The sequence below is a fragment of the Lissotriton vulgaris genome, chromosome 4_1 (genome assembly GCF_964263255.1).
Source record: "Lissotriton vulgaris chromosome 4_1, aLisVul1.2, whole genome shotgun sequence".
Taxonomy (NCBI): domain Eukaryota; kingdom Metazoa; phylum Chordata; class Amphibia; order Caudata; family Salamandridae; genus Lissotriton; species Lissotriton vulgaris.
This window is the reverse complement of record NC_141691.1, coordinates 2,034,282,969-2,034,305,273: the sequence shown is the minus strand read 5'-3', so window position 1 is coordinate 2,034,305,273 and position 22,305 is coordinate 2,034,282,969.

Here is a 22,305-nt window from a genome sequence, read left to right as displayed (position 1 = left end):
GAAGGATACACAGGATAGGTCTGTACTTCAGTGTGTCTAGCCAGTTGGCTAGTCGGTGGAGATTGAGGCACGTGGCATGTGCAGGCTTGTCTCATAAACAGCCAATGAACACTGTCAAAGCCCTTTTTCGCATCTATAGACAGAAGGATATACAGGATATACAGGATAGGTCTGTCCTTCACTGTGTCTAGCCAGTTGGCAAGTCAGCGGATATTGAGGCACGTGGCATGTGCAGGCATAATTCCCGATTGGTCACTGTATACCAATGATGTGATAACGGTCAAGAGTTGCGACGCTAAAATGGAGGCCAAAATCTTGGTTTCAGTGTTTGGTAATGATATTGGGAGGTAGGAGCCTCAGCGCTGTGGGGGTCAACCTGGCTTTGGTATACACAACGCTGAGGCAACTCCCCCACTTCCAATGCCGCCTGGGACATATTAGGTAAGTGAGTGGCTACCAGGCTAACATTTTGCTTCAAAAATCCCACTGGCACACTGTTTGGCACCGGAGTGTTCCCCGATTTTTGTTTATTTATAGCGTCTTGCACTTTAGGGTAATATCTTCCTCTAAGGATTCCTTTTCTTCCTGCCGCAGGGGAGGCATGTCTATATTGCTAAGATAATCTATTATTTGCATGTCATCTGCCAGTGTTCTAGCCTCTAACAGCTCCGTGTAGTAGTGTGCCAAAGCACCCACTTTGGAGTGTGCAAACGTGCGTCGTTCATCTGTTTCGTGTATCTGGGTCACCCAGCTCATCTCTCTTGTCCTTCTGCCCAACCAGGATAGGAGTCTCCCTGCTCTGTCTCCTGCCTTGTAGAACCTATGTTGTGTGTTCTGAATTTGGGTCTGCACCTCTCAATCGGTTAGGGCACGGATCTCTCTAAGTGTGACTACTGGCTGTTTTAACAGGTCAGCCTATGTATCTGGGGTAAAGTTTCTCACTAATTCCAAGAGTTTATAGTCCAGGGTTTCCTAATGCCTATTCCCCCCACCCCCTACTGTCAACCACAATGGCGAGTGGTCTGAAATACCACTTGCTAGGTATTCCATCTTACCCACTGTTTGTATTTTACCTACCGGGCAAAGGAGTAGTCAAGTCTAGAAAAGACTATGTGGCTCAGGAAAAATAGGAATAAGTGGTGTCTAGTAGTTGTTGTTGTCTCCAGAGGTCAGTCAGTCTTAGCAGCCTCACAAACTCCGCCAGCGGGTGGGGACAGTGATGTGTGTGGATGGGCCTGAGTCTATTAGTATTTTATCAATTGTATCAAGGGGTTAGGAATGCAGTTTTTGCGGGATGGAAACACAAATTAATGTGAGTACACATCGTCCCCAGGACTCCTGGACAGCAACAAAGGTCCCATTGGGGTCTGTGCAGATTTTAGTTGTGAAGGGGGGGGGGGGGGGGTTAATTAATGTGGTGGCTTTTTGCACCCCTGCAGAAAACTCTCTCTGGGCCAGGGTGGTATAAGTCCCTCTTCCAATGAAGTCATAGTGTGTACCCCAGTAAGTGGGTTTCCTGTAAAAAGACAATGTCAGGTTTAAGTCTCTTGATGTACCTGGTAACTAACCTCCTCTTGGTCTTTTTACAGAGTTCAATAAAATTCTATGACAATGCTGAGTATGTGTTGTCACTCATTGTTTGTATCCCATGATTTTCATTGTATGCATGGGATACAAGAGGACATCAGACAGACAACTGTCTGATGTCCTCTTTACCTCTGTTCCTGTCTGTGGACCTTAAATCTCCTGCCACTGGCTGTATTAGAAACATATTAAATGATTAAACTATAAAGTTGTTTACCCCTAAACCTAACCCCTCCACCCCACTCTCTGCCACTACATACACCTATTCCCTGAACTGTCAACATGACAACTTGGCATAAGTTCAGTTTGAGAGGTCTGTAGTCCTACCCCTGCTCTCCAACCCGCTAATTTCTAACCAAAATAATGAAGGATATAGGCTCAAAAAATAGTATTCCACTCAGAGCGCACTTAGCAAAATCAAGTCTGGGTATTCTCTAGCAGTTCTGCAGTTTGTCTGCTTTTGGCCTGCCCATGTTTCAGCCTTTCTTGCCACTCTTAGCCTGCTGTTGGAGCGTACTCTCCACGTTTTGTGTCTTCGCATCTTGATCTTCCATGCAAGTGATATTCTTAAAGAGTGGGTGGTCACAGTTCGTGTCCGCCAGGGATTTCTTATCCGATTGTTCATTGTGGGTGTATTCCCCCTGATTGCATTGTGTTCCCCTGGCTTGAATTTGGGACAAGTCTGCATCCAGAGCCATGCGTATCTTGGCCCTGTACCGGCTTTCTTTCAGTAGGATCTCAACAGCGTCTTGTGTCCTTGTTTAAGTAGGCATCTCCTTATTCTCTGTGTTCTGGGCTCCCATTGTGGGGTTGCGTCTTTGGATTGTGACAAGCTGGTCCTAGTTTACCGTCATACCATGGGGCGGTCCTCTTTCCAGGTGCATGCTTCTTCCAGGGTTTGAAAAAATTGTGAGGTGCCTTGGAAGATAACCTTGAGCTTCACTGGGAAAAGAAACATATATTGGATCTGCATAAATCTCAGCTTGAATTTCAGTAAGTTGAATGTGTACCTCATCTTCTGTACTTCTCTAGATTAGTCGTAAAAATCCCTCTGTACCATGCCTCTCTAAGTATTGAGTCTCGTTGTTGGTGGGTTAAGAATTTCACAATTAGTGGTCACTGAGGGGCACTAGGCGGGGCAGTCTTGCATTAGGTATCCTATTTGCCTGTATGATGATGAAATAGGATGAAAACTTCACCGCCGGGAGGGAGGCACATAACCATGACATCACAAACACCACTGGGTCAGAGCCCTCCTGTCCGTCTTGGAATCCGATGACGAGGAGGTTGTTTCTGCAGGCTCAATTCTCTGCATCCTCTGCTTTCCATGCTACCTCTTTCACAATGGCCTTCAAGTCTTTGACATTGGAATTCAGTTTGTATGTTGAGTCTTCTACTTCTAAGATGCAGGTTTCCATCTTGGTCAATCCTTTCACTTTATTGCGCATATCTTGACGCAGAAGGGAGACCTCCAGTCTTATTTCTGTAATGTTGTTCTCTATGGTATCTCTAGAGGCATGAATTGCTTTGGGGAGGTTGGTGTAATATCTGGCGCTCCTCGCGCGTTCGATAGGGTTACATTCTTTGCCCTCCCCGATTTTTGCCACGCTACTGTGGAAAGACGGTGGAGGCTGAGACAGCTAATTGCTCCTCTTCAGACCCTCGGCCATGAGGCTTACTTATTGTACCCAGCGCGGCTCAAGATCATTGTTAAAGGGCACGTTAGAATGTTTTCATTCTGAGATTAAGGCTCAACATAGGATAAGGAGGATTTATTTGTCTTCTCGGGAGGTTTGCCGTACGTAAAGGGAATTAAGGACATAGAGGGTGGAAACTCGAGGAGGGAAGGAGTTGTGACGCTGCAGTTTAAGCTGTGGGGGGTTTTGGGGGGTGGTTTTAACTGGGGGGTGGCGGAGTGGCAGGGGGCAGGGTGGTGGTTTACATGGCACAGCACATCATGACTTCTGAGATGGGTGGGCAGTCACTGAAGGTGTGATAGTAAAAGAATTAAAACATTTTCAGAAGGGACAAGGAAAACATGATGTGATGGGTTGGTTAATTGGTGGGGACAGGTATTTGCTGTATTTTAATGAATGTAAGGGTTGCATCTATCAACGTATGCGGCCTGAATGACCATCTGAAAAAGCAGCGTGTCGTGGCTACCCTGAGATCAATGCGGATTGGTCTTGTTTGTCTCCAAGAGACACATGTAGAAGGGATAAGGGGTTATTTAATGGAATAGCTGGGATTTTTTTTGCTTGCTCCTTCAAACAGGGGATTAAGAGCTGAGGGGTGGCCATATGGTCCAAAAGAAAGGATGTCGAAGTTAAAAGAAAAAGGGAAGATCAATGGGGTAGATGGGTCCTTAAGGAGTGTATAATTAATGATGATATAGTTCCCATAGGATCAGTATATGGATCAACAGAGGATGACCCGGGTATCTTAGAATTTTTAGATTTTTACTTGGCTTCTTGACCCGCGCCGGTTACACTGTGGGGGCAATTTTAACATAAATGGGGTTTGGGGCCTAGGTACAGACCATGGCCACGTTATCAAGCCTGAAAGAAAAAAACATGTCACACAATAGTTAGTCTGGCACGCCATAATTCTTTAGTAGATGTATGGGCACGTTTGAACCCACTTGATAATGGCACCACTTACTATTCTGTGTCAGGCTGGATTATTTTTTCATATCAAACTCTCTACTTGTAAGAAGTCAGATTGAGAAACTTGGTTGTCTCTGACCATAATCCGCTGGTTTTAACAATAGAAAATTACAGGTGGGAGCAGCTATGGACTTTTGAAAGAGGGTTAATTAAGGATGAGGGATGTCTTAAGCATATGAATGACTGGATAGTAGCTTTCTGTGAGATTAGTCGTGGTAATACTTCTTCAGGAATAAGGTGGGATGCTTTCAAGGCTGGCATTCATGGGGGACACTAAGCTAAAGTATTCATTAACAAAAACAAGAGGGGACTAGAGTAAAAAATTTGGTTAAAGCAGTCTCGGATGCAGAGGAAGAATTACATTTGGCAATCCTCTCCGGGGTCTCTCTGGATTAGATACTCCTAAAAGTTGTATGTGCCACAGCAGAGGTGAATGAAAGCATCGCTATCAAGGCAGCTGCGACTTATTTAACAAAAAGGGAACAATGCCACGAATTAAGCAAGCACGTGGAACATATACTTGCAGTCTGTACGAGACAGAGATCAGCCTCTGGAGAACTTAAAGAAATATTGAATAGTAAGGGAGGAATTGCCCTGGACTCCGAGGGATTCAGAAAAGGGGGGGGGGTGGTGATGAACAGAGTGTCTGAATTAAGCAGACCACTCTTATCCAGTCAAGAGATCAGGGCTTAATCCATCACCGTTATTTAGCTCACTGCATCACCCCAGTTCAGAACCTGGCTATATGCAAATTAGTCTGACCCCGTGCCTCATGGGAACAGGGCAGACCAAACTACCAAGCCATTCTTCACTGGAAAGGAGACAGGCTTCCAGGGACCGGTTTCTGGCATTTCAGACGTCGTCGGCCCGGCTTGCTTGAATCCTGGTGGTGCAGTGAGCAAGGGACTCATGTCTGAGTATACCCTGCCACAACTGTAGTGGCCAAAAAGATTCAGAAAAGATGGTGGTGATGAACAGAGTGTCTGAATTAAGCAGACCACTCTTACCCAGTCAAGAGATCAGGGCTTAATCCATCACCGTTATTTAGCTCACTGCATCACCCCAGTTCAGAACCTGGCTATATGCAAATTAGTCTGACCCCGTGCCTCATGGGAACAGGGCAGACCAAACTACCAAGCCAATTTTTCACTGGAAAGGAGACAGACTTCCGGGGACCGGTTTCTGGCATTTCAGCCGTCGTCGGCCCGGCTTGCTTGAATCCTGGTGGTGCAGTGAGCAAGGGACTCATGTCTGAGTATACCCGCCACACCTGTAGTGGCCAAAAACGATTCAGAAAAGGGGGTGGTGATGAACAGAGTGTCTGAATTAAGCAGACCACTCTTACCCAGTCTAGAGATGAGGGCTTAATCCATCACCGTTATTTAGCTCACTGCATCACCCCAGTTCAGAACCTGGCTATATGCAAATTAGCCTGACCCTGTCCGTCATTGGAACAGGGCAGACCAAACTACCAAGCCAATTCTTCACTGGAAAGGAGACAGGCTTCAGGGAGGAATTGCCCTGGACTCCGAGGGGGTCAGGGAAGTTTTTAGACAGTTTTTTGCCAGACTATATAGTGAGGTGCACCCAGGGGACCTCTTAGATATTCAACAGTATCTCAGGGATGTCTCTGGCCCTTTTGTTTCCGAAGGAGACAGGGAGGCACTAGACGTCCCCTTGACTCCTGAGGAAATTTTTGCAGCACCTAATAGTGTTCCTTCGGGTAAAGCTGCTGGACCCGACCAGGTCCCAATCAAATTTTATAAAACATTTCAAGCGGCAATTCGCTGGTCGATACAATCCTGCCGGCCCAACTAGGAAAGCCTGTCCCAAAGTCGTGGGCAGGCGCTGATATCATGATGATACCAAAAAAAGGCAAACCCCCTTTGGAACCTGGGTATTATAGACCTATAACCCTTATGAATTTGGACGCCAAGATTTACCTCAAGGCAATGGCTCTCAGGCTATATAAGATTATAGGACAGTTGGTCAATTCTACCCAACATGGTTTCATCACAGGGAGAGGTACTACAAAGCACTTCCGTAAGGTTATCACTCTCTTTGATGCCATGGAAGTCTCAGGAGATCCCAATGCGGTTATGTTTCTGGATGCAGAAAAAGCATTAGATCCGGTCTCCTGGGACTTTCTTTGGACAGCCCTGACTCAGTGTGCTATTGGGGAGGGGTTTATTAAGGCAATCCAGGAACTATATATATCTCCCATGGCCCGACTCAGAATTAATGGAGGGCATACCTCGGAGGTGCAAATTAAATGTGGCACTCGCCAAGGGTGCCCATGTTCGCCCTGTTATTTGCAGTGTATATCGACCCGCTGATCTGCAAATTGGAAGCAAATGATAAGATCTTACCTTTTAGGATTCAGGGCGAAAGCTTTAAAACACTGGCCTATGCGGACGCCGTGGCGATAGTGACTCCTTCCCTTACTAGCGCTATACTGGAAGTGGAAAGAAAGGCAGCGCTATTTGGCTGGATTTCAGGCTATGCATTAAACGGCCCTAAGAAACAGAATATTATGAATAGTCAGGTAGTATGTGACGATACGGGTGGTCAACTCTGCTGTGTATTTGGGGATTAGCATATCAGCTGACTTAAATAAGATCGTAAATAGAAATATTGAACCAGTAATTGATAAAGTTAAGAAAGATCTTGATAGAATGAATAATCTCCAACTCTACTTGGTAGGGTGCGCCAGTGTCGTGAAAATGATAATTTTACCCAAGTTCCTTTATCTATTTAGTACAATCCCATTGATAATTGAGGGCAAATGGTTTGTTGCATTAGAACACTTAATTTTTTCGGTTTATCTGGGCGCAAGGAAAGACCAGGAGTACCCTTTGTTTCTTGACTCTCTCCAGGGACAGGGGAGGATGGGCGATTCCTGATTTCAGGATGTATTATTGGGCAGCAGCCCTTCAGTACATGCGTGGGCTGCTGGGGGGTGATGCCTCAGATCCACAGGTAAACTAGGTACAACTGATATATATGCAATACTTATAGGTGAGAATGCAGAGAAGTGTTTTCTTAAATATACAGATGCCATCTATTTAAAAAGAACTAGATTTAAGACATGAATGACAGCTTATAAAATATGGGCGTTGTTAGACCTGGCACCTTGGCGTGAGTCTCCCTTCCACTTTTTGCTGATGTGCCTCCGATGTTTTGCTGGTTTTCCGATACTCAGGGCACTGCGCCACGGCTGATCCGTGCCGCAGTGCAAGTGCTCCCTACTGTAAACTGTATACACGATTGGTATCCCTGATTGGTGCATTGGATTTACTGTTAGACCCTAGTAAAGCGCACGAGAGAGTGCCGGGGCTTGTAGATGCCAATACTGCTGGTGGGCCTGCAGCGCTGGTTGCGCCACCCACCGAAGCAGCCGTAAAGATGTGTCTGGGAACTGCGACCGCAGAACCCGCGTGCGGTCTCGTACTGCCACACTAGCTGGGCAAGTGTCCCCACTTGCCAGCACCGACCCTTCCCTTGACTACACATTAGTCACCCCTATGGTAGGCCTGCGGGCAGGGTGCATTGTAGGTGTAAGGTAGGACAAGCCCTGATGTACGTGGCATGTCCTGGTAGTGACTTACAACGAAGACCGTATTTCACTACTGAAGGCTACCTGCTCCATTAGGCCAGACTGAGCTGCGAGGATTATTACAACCTATAACCCCCGCAGGCTCAAGGAGCATGGTAGTGAGTCATGTTTAGTATGCCTGAACTCAGGATAATGAGATATTTCTTGTAGGCAAGGTTATTTCAGTATCCTGGGTTTGCAAATGCTACTTTTAGAAAGTTAGCATTTGCTTGCCTAACCATTTCAGTTGCCTCTGCCAGTATGTGTATCCGACTGTCTGGGATGTGTGAGTGACAGGGCTGGAGGGATGACAGGTGGTGAATGCGCAGATTACACCTTAGTGGGAGGTAGGAGTGCCTATTGACTCGAACTGTCACTGTGCTCGGCCACCACAATGCTGGCTCCACCCTCCTGGGGAGCGGCGGATGACTCTGCCGGCACCTGGCCCAGGAAGGGCGAAGCCCCCATCAACAAGGTACTCTGGCCACCCCTGTCCGGACAATGCTGGCTCCACCTCCTGTGGGGCGTCTGATGCGCCTGCCCCTCACACCGAACGCAGAAGCCGGAGTACACCCGCCGGGGTACTCCAGAACTGAGAGTGGCTATGCAAAGGCCCCCCTGGCCTGCGAGAACAAAAGAATTGGCCTATAAAAGACGGAGCCCTGCTCCTTGAAAATTAGATCCGGTTTGGGCCACAGAAAGACTCTGCCCTACGAGAAGGACCGTGAGAGACAAGGAAGGGTGCTGACTCTTGCCTGTGTCTGGTGCCTTGCTGCTGAAGGAGAGGAAGACAATAAGACTACGAAAAGACTTTTGTGCTACTTGTGCCAAACTCTGCAAAGAGATCTCCAAGGGCTTGCAACTGAACTTGCCCCCTGACCAGCGTCCCAGGACCAGTGGACGCTACCCCCCCTTGGAAGAAAGCGACTGCGGGTGCTGACCATCGCCGCAGCATCGACAAAGAGGAATCTCCTCTAAGGCATCCACCCTCTCCCGACCACCGTGACCGGGGCCCAAAGCAACAGCGGAAGCAAAGTGAGGACCAGCCGCCGCTGGCCCGAACATCGTGACCACAACTGCAACGGGAGCCCGAGAGCAAAGCAAAGGAGGACCCGTCCGGTCCGAGCTATCGAGGTGACTGCATAGCGAGCAGTCGCTCACCTGCAAGGACAGACAGTAGCCCTACGAGAATCCACAAGGTCGGTAGCCTGCCCGACAGCCCAGCTTTGAGCCCACAGCTGCACCGACATGTGGCTGGGTACGTCCTGCACTTGGGGACCGTACTGCCACTTGTCACCGCCGCACAGCCGCCGTCTCCAAGGTTGGAGCGGGCGATAAGGAGAGGACCGTGCCGCCACAGAGCACCGCTGCCCCGGACGACCAGTGACCTGCTCGGCCGAAGAGCCGCAACGATCAGCGACACCGGGAAGGCAACGCGACGTGGGACAGATCCCCTGGAAGCCGCCGGCTCCACAAAGAACTTTGGTTAACACCGGCCTACGGGCCTCAAAAGAACTGCGATAAGAACTGTGGTAACCTGAATCTAATATCCTGCAACCGTATCCATAAAGTTATTGACTGTATTCACGATCCTGCGTAAAATCTATATAAAGATATATATTTTTACAAGAATACAGTCTGGTCTCGTTGTGTGGTGGGTTGGTTGTGAAGGTGTACTGTTGCAAGTGTTTAACCCTATGTGCCCCAAAGATTAGCCTACGACTGCTTAAGCCACACTACCTAGAGGGTAAGCAGAGGTTGTCTGGAAGGTAACCCTCAGCCCTGACGAGGAAGAGAGAGTCCCTGCTTGTCGCTAGTGTTGCACTGCGCCAACTAGAGCCTCCCCCTTCCTACAGGCGTCATTTTGTAAAAAACTGGGAATGGGCAGATTTAATGTTTATACCCGGATCGAAAGGAATATCTCTCTACCGGGAGAAATATTTCCAGACTCTGTAATGGCTGAATAGGGACGACGTGGGATTCGGAAATTTTGGTGATCGGATGGGAGTTGATGGAGTACTTCAGTTCTCTAATATCCAGAAGATGTATGGTATCGACAACAATAATTTTTTCAAGTATCTGCAGGTCCGGAGATGTAAATGTGGGTGTACTTGTAAAGCGCACTGCGACTCCATGGAGTATCCTGGCGCTGAAGACCGCTGGGGAACCCGTCCTGGTTTTCCCCGTGAGATGGTCCCTTTCTGGGTATCTCCAAGGTGAAACCAGGCATCCCCGGTGTCTGTGGGGGGCCGTTGTAGAGATGAGTCAAGCTTAATGCCCAGAGTTGCCGAGTGTGTTCCCTCGTTAGAGTAGGCACCGAGGCGAGAATTATCAAGTCCGTTTTGACCCTGGTCCATTACCCTGCCGCGTCAGGTATTGAACCTTGGTCACGGGCCGTTCTCTGCTTACGGGTCTGCCGCCTCTAACCAGTGAGCCACACCCCTCCAGTAAACAAATCTAGAGGCTCTGACGGGTTTTGTAAGAAAAGGATTTGGGATGTTATTGAGGTTGGGGCGGAGTGTTCTATTAGAAGATTTTATTCAGAGCTGTCTGCCTTAAAAATAAACTGAAAAATATGGGAAGAAGTGGGCGGACAAGCTCGGGGTGGACCAGGATAGCTTTCAAGATCGTCTCGCACTGGGGCGGACTACACTTTGCTCGGCAGGGTTGCAGCCCAACATTACAAAACAATATATTCCCTGTATCATTCACATGCTAGGATAGCTCAGTCTTGGGGTACTACAGGTACTATGTGACCCCGTTGTAATAGCTTTGATGCTGATAGAATCCACATCTTTGCATCTTGTCCGCAACTCTAGTCACTACATAGGGCTATTGAATCCTTTTTTGGACAACATTTTAGGAAATAGCATTACTCTTACACCAGCTAGGATTGTCCTTGGGGTAAGCGAGGGCGACGACCAAGGTACATTATATTACTTTTTATTTATTGCCATGTCGGTTCTACGAATGTGAGTGGCAATGACATGGTTGGATATGGCAGCCCCAACTTTTCACCAGTGGTTGGCTCAGTTACTTTCTGTGTATAATTTGGAAAAAGGGATATATGATAGGAAGGGGAAGAAAGGTAGAATTCTTGGGAAACGTATTTGCGAACCTATTATTAGGTAGAAGGAGAATGTGTTAAAACCTGACATTTTGAATTCTGTATTTATGTTAATCCCTTCATACTGACAACATTCTGCAATTTACTTTGTGCATTTTAGACGAGTGTCTGTGCTATATGTAAAATTCTTTGATTTATTATTGTGCAGAAATATAAAACTTAATAAAAATATTTTTTTTTTAGAAAGGAAAATGTATCTTCAATAGGCTTATACATGCCTTTCGGTTGATATGATCTTGTTGCACCTGTGTATGTAGTTATCAGTGATAAAAAAATGCATCCTTTACAATCCAGAAAGTTCTACGGTCCTCAGGAACTTCCGTGAGATTCTAGGGCCACCCTCACTAATGATGATCTTAAGGGACGATAGGGTGTTGTAGTCTTGTGCACATTTCTCCCATTCAGTTTTACTGATAGCTGGAATGTCCATGGAGAGAATTGCGTAATCAGAGGAATTAGGGAAGGAATCTTCAACATCAATAGGAAGTCTAGACAAAGATCCTGCAACCTGGTTCCTGTCTCCTGGGACATATATCATGTTATAGATAAAACCTTGTAGACCCAACACCGACTTAGAGATGTAGGGGGTAGATTTCTTGATGCATTTAGCGCAGAACATGGGAAATAGAGTTTTATGACCAGTTCTTATGGTAAACGGGACTCTCCATAGAATTAATTTAAAATGATTTCCTTCTCTATAGTGGAGTAGTTGCGCTTCTTGATGCAAAAGCTGTTACTTTGTATTACATACAAAGAATTGTAACATACTGTTAGAAAATAGCTCTTTTTGAGTGGTAACCCCAATTTTTTCTGACCGGTAACTCTTTATTTTTTTACTCTGTGCACTGGGTCACTTCTGACTTGATCTCAATGCATGTGCTTTGACTCCCTAGAACATAGTTCCATGGTTTAGGACTGCAGTGATTTCAATGAGAAAAAAACTACAAAGTTAAATACCATTTTTGGTAACTTTGATTTGCAATACGGTACAGAGTCCATTCAACCACTGTTTTTGATATTTAGTAAATATCCATTGAATTGGTGAAGTTGGATTTTACAAAAACACACAGGAAAGGTACCATGTAAAAACTAACACTTTACCTTGTTGTATTTCTATCTAGGACCCTAATTCGATATTCCTGATTCATGCCCTTATGTGGATATAACCAATAGTATCCTTATAAAGGCATAAGAATCATGTCCATATTTAGTAATAGCCCATGCAGTCCAAAACACAGCAAGGCCTCTCCCATAGACTCCTAGAAAGCACAACGCGTTCTTTAAACAAATCAAGCCTCCAGCAGCCCGGGAATTCCCCCTGCTTTTGTTTTGATTTGCACAAGAACTCCTGGAGTCCAGAAAGAACTGTTAGTTCTTAGTGACGTCTTATGTCCAACCTTACGTCAAACCCGGCACCTTTCAGGTATAAATATACCAACGGTGCCTTAAGCAAGCACACGGTGGTGTGGAGCAGAGCGGCTATCTACTTATCCAAAGCCCAGCTGATGCGAGAGCCGAAGGAAACCGCCCCTCCACTTTGACACGCTGGAGAAGCTGCCTTTTCTCACGTAGAGAAATCCAGCTCCAGTGTTCCCAATTCACCCTCGCGGGTTGCTGGTAGATAGAGTCCTGAGAAGCGAGATACAAGACCTCCTTTATTCTATAAACAAGGTACAGAGCTGATTAAAACCTTAGAGAGAATTCTTGATTCCGATACTTGGCAAAAACCTAACTTAGCCTAAAACTGCAACTTACTTACTCCTTCCCACGTATTAGACTTAGGTCAGGTACACCGGGGTAGGGGTATCTTAGAAGCACCAGTTGAGTTTGTTAGTCAATGTTTTTATGTATGTATATATGGAGTCCCTCTCTTTGGTTTAAGACTATTGTATATAGTTTATCCATTTTAAAGTATCATATGGCTAAGAAACCATATCAATGCTTTTACAGTATTATTTCATAATACTACTTTTACTGTACGCACTGTATGATAAGTATTGCAATTGTGGCAATTCATTTCTCTTGCATGAGAAAGAAGACTGCTCAATAAAATAACACCTCTTATTGAAAACGCCCGTCTCTCTATTTCTCTGCACTGTGGTGAAATTAAGCATGCACGATTGACTGAGTGAAATAGCTGTCTATTGTTTTCACACGACTCTAGAGATACACTCTTTATTCTGAGGGAGCAAAGTTGTCATATTTATGCAGTTGTCAGAAACTAATCCCTTTTTGTCTAAATCAGGACGGTTAACCCTTTCCTGAACATTCAAGAAAGTTTCTAGTGACCTCTGAGCTAGCTGGCAAAACTAATTAAGTCTAACATAGTCAGTAGAGACCTAGATGACCTCAGTCCTACGTCTACACTGCTGTTTATGTTATTCCAATGCGCAGAGCCTATTGGGAATATAGGAACTACACTACATGGTGCCCAACGCTTGAAACTCCAGTGAGCTAATTTGCATTAGCCTATCCCATCGATGTTATACCCATCAGGCTTTCATCTCAATGAGATATGAAACTGCTCTCAGAAAAGAAATAATGGCTTGGGCTTTTTGGCAAGAAGTCCTGGTATAAGGTATGCAAATCATCCTTAATCAGGAAGGGCAGTTGGAGAGGGCTGAGGAACTTCTGTAACTTAATTTTACCAGGCTGAAGCCTGCAAATGTATAGGTACTTTCCAATTTGGGCCTAAGGAATTATAGTACTTGAAACCAGGGCTAATTGTAGCCAACCTGACTCCATTCCAGTCATAGGAGGATCTCCTTACAGACAAGTTTGTTTTAGTTGAGTAAGAGGCTTTTGTTCCGTGCCCTAGGCACATTCCCAACTGGGTATCCAGACTCCGCCTTGCACATTGGTCAGCACATATTTAGAAGTACCCCAACCCACTGTCTGGTGGTTACAATAAAGTTGTTGCCTCACCCACTACTAATCAGAACTCACCAGGACCTATGGATGAGTGTTGTAGTACCAGAATTTGCAGCAGGTGCAGTCCCTTAGAGTGCAATCATTTCCTTACAGATCAGGATCTAAGCAGAGGAGTCCCTTTTCTCTTTTTTTGTTTCAGGCAGCATATTTGAGTTGTTGGATTATCCTACCATATTTACTCACACTTCTGGGGGGGAACAGGGCACACCTACCAATGGCATGCAGGGTACCACGAGGTGGAGTATGACCTCTTCCTCTAAAGTGTGGTATATTATTTACCCAGAAATCAGGATACTACTAATATACAAAATAGCGAAACTCTCTCATGAACAGTTAGATCTGGCTAAGCCAATACACTGGTATGAATAAGGTTTCCTAACTCTCTCCTTCCAGCCCCCTCATTAATCCATTTAGTGGGGCTCATATTTGACTGGCGGTGTGGCATTTAGGGGTGAGGCTATCATTCAATTTTTGAAGACTAGTTTGGCCCCTCCACCCAGTCATGGCTTGTGCTCTTCAGCTTGCAGTTCTCCCAAGGAAAATTCTTCGTCTCAAGGCAGGCCACTTCACAGCTTATTAAGACAGCTTGGCTCAACCTGGCAAACCATGAGAGAGCACCTGAAAGGCTGGATTTTGGCTTACTGAAAAGGAAAGTCCATAACTTATTTTCTGTGAAAGTTAGAATACATTTCGTACTTTGAAGCATCATTATAGATCCATTTTTTCAATAGTTACACTTTAATAACACTTCTCTATGTTAGCCTACGGAGTCATTGTGACTCATTGGTAAAAAATGAAATTGGCATTTTTCCCCCTTTCAGGGCAACTACAACTTCTTTTATCATATCTTTCCTTACAGTTACATGGCACTCTACGACTGGGGAACTAGGGTAGATCTTACATATAAAACCAAGGTACCTTTGATTGAACAGTCAAATTTGCCTATCATTTAAGATTAAAAGCAGCCTAATAAATGTCAGCAGGCATAAGAACAATGCACACCTAAGTACATTAAATTGACTAGGCCTCTAGAACTACATGACCAACCTCATCCTGGGGCGTTACAGATAGAATGTCAGTAATATTTGTAGTTATACCTAATTACCATGCACTTCTTTTTGGAGCACAATCCAGGCCCTGGTCACCAGATCCCAGGGTGCAATGAGAGTCAGAAAACCGTTTCTCATAACCCCTACACAGGTTGCAGTTTTATCCGAGTCATCATATTTGATGTGTGGCATATGTAGTGTGTCAAAATCTTTGAAGGGCATGCTTTTCTCTTAGATGGACGTTCTCAAAAAGTAGCTGCACCTCACACCTGCACAGCATGTCAGTTTAAAGTTCCGTCAGGATGTATTGTTAGAGGTATCTGCACGTTTCAAAGGGCAGAGAGTGAAAATGTTTTCTTTTTTAAAGCTAAGCAAAATCAACAAACAAGAGTGCGGGATTTATGGCAGGGCAGAGGATATGGCAAAAGAGGCAAACCAAGAGGGACAGGAGGAACCAGAGAAATAAACAAACAAGGTCAAGACGAAAGAGGAGACAGCAGCAAACCAGTTGCAATGTCAACAAGAGCCAAGACGGTAACAAGATAACAGTGGTCAATTTGTCAGAACATAAGTTGTCACCTAGAGATATTAAATTGTAATCCCTTGGCCTATCTTTTTGTCCTTCCAGACAAATTGACACTGTAAAGACTAGAATTGACATTTTCAGATTTTTGAGAAAATTTCAATTGAAAAAGTGGTTCCTCCTGCATGCTTCATCCAAAAGTGAGCAAAGGCCTAATTAGTTTTCAGAGGCATTTGCGACATAGAGTTGTTACATGCTATGGCAGAACTGGATGAGAGCATAGTACTTCATGAGGATCCATTTATACATTTGGATACATTACAAATACCTGTGGATGCATTAGGTTTGAGTAACTTTAAACCCACATCTACATTTATACCAAACATACATAGTGATGCATTGGAAGTGTTTTAGAAAAGTGTGGTTTCGGATCTGAAAAAAATGAGATATAAAACAAATGGAAGAGCAGGGAGAAATTTAACAGGTGAACATTTAAGAGCAATGGAAAGTTTGAAAAATTATCCCTTTATAGTTATTAGATGTTCAGACAAAGGTGGAAAGGTTGTGGTTTCGGTTAAAGTGGACTACTTGATTGAAGGACATCGCCAATTAAATGATCGATCCTCTATGTTATATGCTAAGTAGTGAATCAAAGGTACAATCATCTTATTCAATGTACAATGAAAGGTTGGTTAAATGGACAGATCAAGATTTACTTGAGTGGGAGGAATATTGTACTTTATATTGGAAACATCCATGTCTGCCCATTATGTATCTGCTTCCCAAATTATACAAAGATGCAGAAAGGCCACCGGGCAGGCCCATTGTTTCCTTAATGGGATCACACTAAGAAATGACTTCAAAATGTATTGATTACTTTCTATGTCCTTTTGTTTTTATGTTACCTGCTCATCTAAAAGATACAACACACTTCCAAACACTGATTGAGGGCATCAACTGGGAAAAAAATTTATTGCTGGTTACACTGGGTGTAAACAGTCACCATATCTGCATTAAGCATGACCTGAGGATCCAAGCTGTGAGACATTTTTTAAGAGCAAGATCAGTTTCTTCATTATTATATACTGAAATGTTATTAGAAATGGTGATGTACTGTTTAACTTTTTTCTCTTTGACTAAAATATTTATCGACAGACGCAAAGGACAGTAATGGGCACCTACTTCGCCCTAGCTATGCTAATTTATTTATAGGCTGGTGGGAGGAGCAGGTGTCCGGTAGCTGGGAACTGTTCTGAGAAAATATTGTCATGTGGTTTAATTTGAAGAGGAGATAAACTGTCTGCTGACCAATTTGCGACATTTCTTAATGATAATGAGATTAACTTACATTTCACTTCAAACAAAATCAAAGAGAAAATTGTATTCCTACATGTTGGAATAGAGAATCAGGGAAATGTGTTAGCTATGAAGTTACATAGAAAGCTTACTGTGGGCAATAGTCTACTAAATGCAAATAGTGCATATCCTTCAAGCCTAAACCATAGTATTCCCTTTGGGGAGCTGATCAGGGCCAAATGGAATTGTACCACACAGTATGAGTACGACAAAGAAAAATTGGTAATGAGTAAAAGATTCGAGGAACGGGGCTACAGCAGTAAAACAATAAAACAAGCTATAGCTAAAGTGGATGCTTTGCAAAGATCCGAGTTATGGCACACAACCCTGCAGTGGTAGAAGCATCAGGTCAGGTGAGATTTATAACAACATTTTCAAATACAGCATTCAAAATCAGAAAAATGTTCAACGAAAATTGGCACATTTTAAGAACAGATGCAATTTTGCAAAAATATGCTCATGTAACACCCCAGATCACCTTTAGGAGGTGCAGATCGCTCAAAGATGAGCTTAGCCGCAATGCAGTATCCACTAAAGATCATGCTGCCCACAGAGATGTGGGACATGGATTTAGATGTTGTAGAAGGCATGTTCAAACAGCACTGATTGTACTAAATTGGAAATCCCAAAAACTAGAAGAGAATATTTGATTAAAGGGAATTTCACCTATGAAACTGACTGTTGTGTTTAATGCCTGATGTGCCCTAGTGGCAATTTTTTTTATAGGCAGTACTATTCCTTGTGCAAACAAGTCGGTACTAGACCACCTAGGTGCAATCAGAAAAAAAAGATGCTCTGTATCCTGTTGCACATAATTTTTACACTGTGCATAGGCGAAATGAGAAACTGCTATCATATGTAGTTTCATGCTTGATTACATTACAAGAGAGAGGGGTTGATAGAGAATGTAAATTAAGAAGACTGGAGTCAAGGTTTATTATTGACTTTGATATACTAACCCCAGTAGGTCTAAACTCAAGAGAAGAGATGTCAGTGCACTTGTCAAAAGTAAATGCCAGGAATCAATGAATAAAGAAGCTTAATCCTTCCAGTATTTGTAATTTTGTTTTTATTTAAATATAATTAATTGTAATAGAGTAGTTTTAAGATGAGTAATTGAGATTGTGTTGTCTTTTTTGCACACGTAAGAAGATCATAGAGAATATCGAGGCAGGAATGTTTAGGAGCATCGTAAAGGGAAACATCATCAAGTCGGCCCTGTTGAATACAAGTATGAGATATCAGACAAACTATGACTACTTGGGCAAGACTGTATTGGATCTGACATAATGATGTAATGAAGATTACAAATTGAACAGAATGGCCCACTTGAGCAGGACTGCAGTTTCAATATTGTAATTTTAATGATTAATGAGACATCGCCCTCATCTTTTTGATATTAGACATGAACTCATGTATAATATATATGTTAATTTAAGATTGGTAGGTGTTTGTCAATAATTGGCAATTTTTGTAGATAATGAATGTACTTATTTTGCTTTTGCAATATCAGAGGGCAGATGATTACTGATTATGAATGGATAACATAATATTAGTAGATGAAATTTACTGTAAATGCCATTCCTAATTGTTCTGTTATACGAAAAGCAGAGATTTGAGAAATATTGTGGCATATATACTGTGACAAATAATCAACAACAGTACATTCCAATATGGCGCTGATATAGACCCATAATATAGTGTTGTTACAATGTCCTTTCTTAGTTTCACTGATCTGGTGGTAAATACTGCAATATGAAGGTCTGTACCACACCGTGATAAAGCTGAAAAGTGAAACGCGTTGGTGAGGCATTATATTGCCAGAAAAAACTTTTGAAGCATCCCTGGGTGTCCCAGAAATTCTTTTTTCTTAACCGTAGAGAGTTGTTTTTGATACATGGTTTACCGTAGCCCCTCCTGGACCGCTGTGTATGAAGCACTAGGCTTCTGGATTTGTGTATGTTTCTAGGTATATAACTAAGTTGGAAATAGAGCCTGTACCTCTCTGAATTAAGATGAAATCAATGCTACTTAAGAAAACAAATGCTTCCAAGTTCACCAACGTTAACCTCTGATGACTAATTTGCACAAGAAATCAGCACAATTGTATAATAAACTTCCACTTTGAAACCAGGAAATCTTTAGAAATGTTTCCAGGGTGGAAGGGGAAGGTTTAAATAGGATGCTGGAAAAGGTGGCTGGTGGGTTTATTTTGTGATGTTTCATGGATATATTCTCGCAAAAAAAGAATTTATGCTGAGTGAAAATTCATCATATTTAATATTCATTCAATTCTATCTGCCTACTAATATTTTTGGATTAGAGATCAGTTATGGGTAAAAATTATGGATATTGCCTGGAGGGTTGTGGTTTAAAGTTGCGATCTTGCACTTGGCGATATCAATGATTATTGAACAGGTTTTGAGGATAGCAAACAGCATAATGTGAGCAACCACAGCAGAGTGTGGTGTGCATCTTAACAATGGATAAAGACTTGGACAAAACAATAATGCTGCCTTTATGAAAATAATGATAATATCAAGGGGTACTTAGAAGCGTCAATTAGGAGGCAACACATGTCAACCTCTCAAGGTCTTCCTCACGGCCTTGTACAAACTCACTGTGCCTCTTCCTACTGGTCCTTTTTTTCTCAAATACCCAGAGCCATATGTAGGTAGCTTAATACAAGTCGGTAACCGCAGAAATTTGGTATATTTGCCGTTACCGACCGGTATTTAGGCATTTGAGATGTAGGAGGCCAAAAGTAAGGATTCTGTAATTACGAATCGGTAAATACCGATTTATCATTACCAAATTCCAAATTACTGAATCTAATTTACAGATTCCTTATTTTCCGAATCGGTAAATAAGAAATGGTAAAAATGAGAATGAATATGTAGGTCATTCCGAAAATACCGAATTTCATGAAATTCGGCATTTAAGAGTCGGTAATTACCATGGATTGAAAGCAGGTGGTAACCAGGTGCAGGTCATAAAACAGGCCCCAAAATGCAACAGTGTGATCAGAATGGCGGCTTTCTATGTGATAGCAAGGCGGCTACGGCTACAGGCAGCAGGAGAGGGGATATGGAGATGGAAGGAGCATGTCTACAGACAGCAGATCACACTCTTCCAACTTACTGAGGCAGAGATCCATGAAAGGTACAGGCTACACCCTCACACCATCCTGGACTTGATAAGGGACCTGCACCCACTCCTGGAGCACCCAACAGCAAGGGCGCACCACATACCACCCTAAGTACAGGTTCTCTGTAGCCAACACCTGCTTGCATCTGGCAATTACCAGGGGGTGATAGCTGCATTAGATGGGGTGTCCCAGAGCTGTCTGTACCGTTTCTTCAGGAAGTTCCTCTTTGCAGGCTCAGGAGTTTTTGCAGTATACATTTGTTTATCCTGCTCCTCTGACTATGCCGCCATTGGAGGATTTCCATTGTATTATTTACACTGACGGTTCTGTGCAACCGGTCTTCGGTTTCTAGACACGCCTATGCAATTGTGGTTGGCGCGATGGTGGATGGTCAAGTCTGTCAAGTCTGACGTTGTGCATAGACAGACATTGGGGGACTGTACCACCCAATTGGCAGAGTTTTGTGCTCTGATGCTTGCATTGGAGTACGCAGATCTTAGTGTGACTACTCTTGTCGTAAGTGACTCTTACTACTGTGTTCATTCGTACAAAGACAATTTATACTTTTGGACTCAAAATGACTTTTGTGACTCCAAAGGTCGCACAATAAAACATAAAACAATCTGACTGATACAACATGACTAAATGCCTGTAAGTGCAGCCAGGCATTGGCTGCCTGTAAATCTTCATGTGAATCGGTCAAAATAAATCTCATGATAGATAGCAACTGTACTTTGAAATGTATAGTCAACCTATGTGTGCCTTGTTAGGGTGCCTAGAATTTATATATTATATTTACTGTTTTTGACATTCAGTAAACATCCAATGATTTGGTGTATTTAATTTTTCAAAGTCACACAGGAACTGTGCAATTTCAAAGCAATAATATTATTACATTGCAATCAGTAATGTAATGTATTCAACTCTTTATTCACACTGAAATGCAGTGCTCGCTGTTTTCAGGGTTACAACGTTGTTAGTAGTTGAAACAACTAGATCACACGGAAATAGGAACCCAAAAACCTAATATTAGATAGGAGATTCCAAGGAAATATATTTAGGTTGCAAGAATTTAAGGTTGGCTTAATCCTACACTGAAAATCCCCTAAAGCTATTTCCACTCTTTAGTCCTGCAAGGATTTCCTTGAGAAAAAAACTACAAAGTGAAATGCTTTTTTGGTAACTTTGATTTGGAATAAAGTTCAGAGTCCATTGAACAACTGTTTTTGACATTCAGTAAATACTCAAGGATTTGGTGAAGGTCGAATGTTCATGAACATAAAGGAATTGTACAAATTCATAACTATAATTAGATTATATTGCATTCCATACTGAAAAATTTTAACTGTTTCTTCACACTGAGATGCTGTACTCACTTGTTATATTCATTACCACTTTGCTGGTAGTTGTAAGAACTAGATCACCCGGAAAAAGGAAACCAAAATGTTAATATTCGATCTGGAGATCACAAGCAATACATTTTGTTTCAAATATTTCACTGTTTTGCCATTTATTTCTACCCCTTCTAGCAAGGAAATGTGGCCCACCAATGGCTGTGTATTGCTTAATCAATCAATCAGTCAATCATGGAATTTTAAGCATGCTACTCACCCGTGAGGGTCTCATGGCACTTGGGGGGAGAGGGGGAAAGCAGCACTGTTCAGCTGAAGAGCCAGGTCTTGAGTGTCTTCCTGAAGATGTTCCGGGAGGGTGCGCATCTGATGTTGATCTGGAGCTCGTTCTAGGTGTTGCCCATGATGTAGATGCACCTGTTCTGGCTTTGGGATGCGCAGGGCAAGATAAGCCAATCTGAGATTTATCTTGGGTGTGTGGAAGCATTTTCTGTTGTTGAGGTATTGGGGTTTGGTGTTGTGGACGCATTTGTAGGCGTGGGTGAGTGTCTTGAATGTAACTCTCTTCTCAAAGGGAGCCAGTGAAGGTGTTAGGTAGTGTATTCGTGTCGGGGGATGCTGAGGATGAGTCTGGCTGCAGTGTTCTGTATGGTCTAGAGTTTGTGGAGCAGAGTCTTCTTGATTCTGGTGTTGAGGGTATTTCTGTAGTCCAGTCTGCTAGTTATGAGAGTGTATGTGAAGGTCTTGCTTGATTTGCGGACATCCATTTGAAGGACTTTCGGAGTATGAGGAGGGTATTAAAGAACCTGGAGGCTATGTGTCCTGTTGGATCATGGAGTAGGAGGAGAGTACGATGCCAAGGTTTTGGGTGTGGTCTTAGTGATGGGGTGCTGCCGAGAGCAGTGGGTCACCAGGTATTGTCCCATGCAGAATTTGAGGAACTCTTTCTTCTCCAAGTTGAGCTTCATACAGCT